Source organism: Elephas maximus, chromosome 1 (genome assembly GCF_024166365.1).
Source record: "Elephas maximus indicus isolate mEleMax1 chromosome 1, mEleMax1 primary haplotype, whole genome shotgun sequence".
NCBI classification, from domain to species: Eukaryota; Metazoa; Chordata; class Mammalia; order Proboscidea; family Elephantidae; genus Elephas; species Elephas maximus.
Window position 1 is genome coordinate 201,746,461 of NC_064819.1, and position 5,761 is coordinate 201,752,221.

A 5,761-nucleotide genomic window follows, 5' to 3' on the forward strand; every position below is an offset into this window, starting at 1 on the left:
CAGCACCATTTGTTAAAAAGACTATCTTTTCCCCAGTTAACTGACACTGGGCCTTTGTCAAATATCAGCTGCTCATATGTGGATGGATTTATATCTGGGTTCTCAATTCTGTTCCACTGGTCTATGTGCCTGTTTTTGTACCAATACCAGGCTGTTTTGACTACTGTGGCTGTATAATAGGTTCTGAAATCAGGTAGAGTGAGGCCTCCCACTTTCTTCTTCTTTTTCAGTAATGCTTTGCTTATCCGGGGCTTCTTTCCCTTCCATATGAAGTTGGTGATTTGTTTCTCTATCACCTTAAAAAATGACATTGGAATTTGGATCGGAAGTGCATTGTATGTATAGATGGCTTTTGGTAGAATAGACATTTTTACTATGTTAAGTCTTCCTATCCATGAACAAGGTATGTTTTTCCACTTAAGTATGTCCTTTTGAATTTCTTGTAGTAGAGCTTTGTAGTTTTCTTTGTATAGGTCTTTTACATCCTTGGTAAGATTTATTCCTAAGTATTTTATCTTCTTGGGGGCTACTGTGAATGGTATTGATTTGGTGATTTCCTCTTCGATATTCTTTTTGTTGATGTAGAGGAATCCAAGTGATTTTTGTATGTTTATTTTATAACCTGAGACTCTGCCAAACTCTTCTATTAGTTTCAGTAGTTTTCTGGAGGACTCCTTAGGGTTTTCTGTGTATAAGATCATGTCATCTGCAAATAGAGATAATTTTACTTCCTTCTTGCCAATCCGGATGCCCTTTGTTTCTTTGTCTAGCCTAATTGCCCTGGCTAGGACTTCTAGCACAATGTTGAATAAGAGCGGTGATAAAGGGCATCCTTGTCTGGTTCCCGTTCTCAAGGGAAATGCTTTCAGGTTCTCTCCATTTAGAGTGATATTGGCTGTTGGCTTTGCATAAAATAGATGCCCTTTATTATGTTGAGGAATTTTCCTTCAATTCCTATTTTGGTAAGAGTTTTAATCATGAATGGGTGTTGGACTTTGTCAAATGCCTTTTCTGCATCAATTGATAAGATCATGTGGTTTTTGTCTTTTGTTTTATTTATATGGTGGATTACGTTAATAGTTTTTCTAATATTAAACCAGCCTTGCATACCTGGTATAAATCCCACTTGATTGTGGTGAATTATTTTTTTGATATGTTGTTGAATTCTATTGGCTAGAATTTTGTTGAGGATTTTTGCATCTATGTTCATGAGGGATATAGGTCTGTAATTTTCTTTTTTCGTAATGTCTTTACCTGGTTTGGGTATCAGGGAGATGGTGGCTTCATAGAATGAGTTGGGTAGTATTCCATCATTTTCTATGCTTTGAAATACCTTTAGTAGTAGTGGTGTTAACTCTTCTCTGAAAGTTTGGTAGAACTCTGCAGTGAAGCCGTCCGGGCCAGGGCTTTTTTTTTGTTGGGAGTTTTTTGATTTCCATTGCAATCTCTTTTTTTGTTATGGGTCTATTTAGTTGTTCTACTTCTGAATGTGTTAGTTTAGGTAGGTAGTGTTTTTCCAAGAATTCATCCATTTCTTCTAGGTTTGCAAATTTGTTGGAGTACAATTTTTCGTCATAATCTGATACGATTCTTTTAATTTCAGTTGGGTCTGTTGTGATGTGGCCCTTCTCATTTCTTATTCGGGTTATTTGTTTCCTTTCCTATATTTCTTTAGTCAGTCTGGCCAATGTTTTATCAATTTTGTTAATTTTTTCGAAGAACCAGCTTTTGGCTTTGTTAATTCTTTCAATTGTTTTTCTGTTCTCCAATTCATTTAGTTCAGCTCTAATTTTTATTATTTGTTTTCTTCTGGTGCCTGATGGATTCTTTTGTTGCTCAGTTTCTATTTGTTCAAGTTGTAGGGACAGTTCTCTGATTTTGGCTCTTTCTTCTTTTTGTATGTGTGCATTTATCGATATAAATTGGCCTCTGAACACTGCTTTTGCTGTGTCCCAGAGGTTTTGATAGGAAGTATTTTCATTCTCGTTGCATTCTATGAATTTCCTTATTCCCTCCTTGATGTCTTCTATAACCCAGTCTTTTTTCAGGAGAGTATTGTTCAGTTTCCAAGTATTTGATTTCTTTTCCCTAGTTTTTCTGTTATTGATTTCTAGTTTTATTGCCTTGTGGTCTGAGAAGATGCTTTGTAATATTTCGATGTTTTGGATTCTGCAAAGGTCTGTTTTATGACCTAACATGTGGTCTATTCTAGAGAATGTTCCATGTGCGCTAGAAAAAAAAGTATACTTTGCAGCAGTTGGGTGGAGAGTTCTGTATAAGTCAATGAGGTCAAGTTGGTTGATTGTTGTAATTAGGTCTTCCGTGTCTCTATTGAGCTTCTTACTGGATGTCCTGTCCTTCTCCGGAAGTGGTGTGTTGAAGTCTCCTACTGTAATAGTGGAGGTGTCTATCTCACTTTTCAGTTCTGTTAAAATTTGATTTATGTATCTTGCAGCCCTGTCATTGGGTGCATAAATATTTAATATGGTTATGTCTTCTTGATCAATTGTCCCTTTTATCATTATGTAGTGTCCTTCTTTATCCTTTGTGGTGGATTTAAGTCTAAAGTCTATTCTGTCAGAAATTAATATTGCTACTCCTCTTCTTTTTTGCTTGTTTGCTTGATATATTTTTTTCCAATCTTTGAGTTTTAGTTTGTTTGTGTCCCTAAGTCTAAGGTGTGTCTCTTGTAGGCAGCATATAGACGGATCGTGTTTCTTTATCCAGTCCGAGACTCTCTGTCTCTTTATTGGTGCATTTAGTCCATTTACATTCAGCGTAATTATAGATAAATAAGTGTTTAGTCTTCTCATTTTGATGCCTTTTTATGTGTGTTGTTGACCATTTCATTTTTCCACATACTTTTTTGTGCTGAGAGTTCTTTTTAGTAAATTGTGAGATCCTCATTTTCGTAGTGTTTGACTTTATGTTTGTTGAGTTGTTACGTTTTTCTTGGCTTTTATCTTGAGTTATGGAGTTGTTATACCTCTTTTTGGTTACCTTAATATTTACCCCTATTTTTCTAAGTAAAAACCTAACTTGTATTGTTCTATATCGCCTTGTATCACTCTCCATATGGCAGTTCTATGCCACCTGTATTTAGTCCCTTTTTTTGATTATTATGATCTTTTACATATTGACTTCAGTGATTCCCTGTTATGAGCTTTTTTTTTTTTAATTAATCTTAATTTGTTTTTGTGATTTCCCTATTTGAGTTGATATCAGGATGTCTGTTTTGTGACCTTGTGTTGTGCTGGTATCTGATATTATTGGTTTTCTGACCAAACAATATCCTTTAGAATTTCTTGTAGCTTTGGTTTGGTTTTTGCAAATTCTCTAAGCTTGTGTGTATCTGTAAATATCTTAATTTCACCTTCATATTTCAGAGAGAGTTTTGCTGGATATATGATCCTTGGCTGGCAGTTTTTCTCCTTCAGTGCTCTGTATATGTCGTCCCATTCCCTTCTTGCCTGCATGGTTTCTGCTGAGTAGTCTGAATTTATTCTTATTGATTCTCTCTTGAAGGAGACCTTTCTTTTCTCCCTGGCTGCTTTTAAAATTTTCTCTTTATCTTTGGTTTTGGCCAGTTTGATGATAATATGTCTTGGTGTTTTTGTTTTTGGATCAATCTTAAATGGGGTTCGATGAGCATCTTGGATAGATATCCTTTCATCTTTCATGATGTCAGGGAAGTTTTTGGTCAGCAGATCTTCAACTATTTTCTCTGTGTTTTCTGTTCTCCCTCCCTGTTCTGGGACTCCAATCACACGCAAGTTATCCTTCTTGATAGAGTCCCACATGATTCTTAGGGTTTCTTCATTTTTTTTTAATTCTTTTATCTGATTTTTTTTCAGCTATGTTGGTGTTAATTCCCTGGTCCTCCAGATTTCCCACTCTGCATTCTAATTGCTCGAGTCTGCTCCTCTGACTTCCTATTGCGTTGTCTAATTCTGTCATTTCATTGTTAATCTTTTGGATTTCTACATGCTGTCTCTCTATGGATTCTTGCAACTTATTAATTTTTTCACTATGTTCTTGAATAATCTTTTTGAGTTCTTCAACTGTTTTATCAGTGTGTTCCTTGGCTTTTTCTGCAGGTTGCCTTATTTCGTTTCTGATGTCTTGAAGTAGTCTGTAAATTAGTTTTTTTGTATTCTGTATCTGATAATTCCAGGACTGTATCTTCATTTGGGAAAGATTTTGATTCTTTTGTTTGGGGGGTTGTAGAAGCTGTCATGGTCTGCTTCTTTATGTGGTTTGATATCGACTGCTGTCTCTGAGCCATCACTGACTGGGATGCTGGCTCCAGGCTTCGAAAACAGTCACTGCCTCCCCGTATTTGTTCGTTCTCCATCTCTAAATCTGTGTTTTTTGTTCAGGGTTCGTAGATTGTTATGTATGTGATCGATTCACTTGTTTTTCCGAGTCTTTGTTGCAAGAGGGATCCGAGGTAGCGTCTACCTAGTCTGCCATCTTGGCCCCACCTCTCCAAATTTTGATTTTTATTTTGCCCACTAAAGACATCATGAGCAGCAGCTGCTACAGCAACCTTATTTACTTAGCTGTAATTTCATAAAAGTGTGTTTTAATATCAAAAGTAAGGAAAAGACAAAATCTAAAAATAAATGACAGTCCTTTAAGTTGAGTAAGCTTTACCTTATGAAAAACTTGTACGATTGTGCTCATTTTTCTCATTCTCCCTCTGACCAATGAAAAGTTTGCCATAGATTGCACCAATTTCCAGACTAGCATTTGGGGATCTCTGAGTTAAATTTCAAAGGAAGCAACTAAAATGCATAAATATTGAGAAATAACACTAGAACTGTGTTTACTTCTGGGTTGATTACCTGCAGCTTCTTGAACGCTGACCCTCATCTGAGGGCCCCACTTCCCAGCAGGCAGAGTGATGAGGTGGGTGTTCATCCTACTTCTTCTACCTTGTGACATTAGAGTGTTCTCTCTCCCTTCTCCTTAAAATCCCCAATGCTAAATCTCATGTTATCAGATTGTATCATCCACTACCCCTCTTGGAAACCCTCGTGGTGTAGTGGTTAAGTGCTATGGCTGCTAACCAAAAGGTTGGTTATTCAAATCCAACAGGCGCTCTTTGGAAACTCTTTGGGGCAGTTCTACCCTGTTCTATAGTGTCACTATGAGTTAGAATCGACTTGATGGCAGCGGGTTTGGGTTTTTTTTTTCCTGACCCTCTTCGCTAGGGTCATCTACTGACCCCAGGGTCCTTTCTTCCTCTTTCACATTAATTTTAATGCCTGGCAGTCTTTCATTCTCACCAGTACTACTCTTAGTATACACATTTAAACAAATAGGCACTTGCTATGAGTTAGGCCTTATACTGAGTGCTTTAGAAATAGTAGCTCCTGTGCTGTATGAAAGGAGAGAAGGTTCATCCTCCCCTTGATGAGGATGGAAGAGGCCCTCGGACCTTACAACATGCATATGGTTAAGGCATTGCTGCCTACTTTGCGGCATCTACCCACGGCTTTGGACATTACTCATGTGTATGGTGCTCCATTAATATAATATCTTTATGAAACCAAAAGGTTAACAATTATTCCAAAGCAAAGATGTTAAAATAAGGGGGAAGGGAAATTAGAGTACTGGAAATGGAACAACCAGAGTGCAATTAAATAGAATGTTGACACGTTATGAAAAATGTAACTAATGTCATTGAACAATTTGTAAAAAAAAAAAAAAAAAACTGTCAAATGGGAACCTAACTTGCTGTATAAACTTTCATCAC

General features: G+C 36.8%; 1 non-coding gene across 1 annotated transcript; it reads left to right on the forward strand.

Moving 5' to 3' along the window:
• The first annotated feature begins 5,380 nt into the window (after positions 1-5,380).
• LOC126058035 (U6atac minor spliceosomal RNA) lies at positions 5,381-5,506 on the forward strand. The gene has a single exon (XR_007513060.1). It is a non-coding gene; the product is annotated as a U6atac minor spliceosomal RNA (small nuclear RNA).
• The last annotated feature ends 255 nt before the right edge of the window (positions 5,507-5,761 follow it).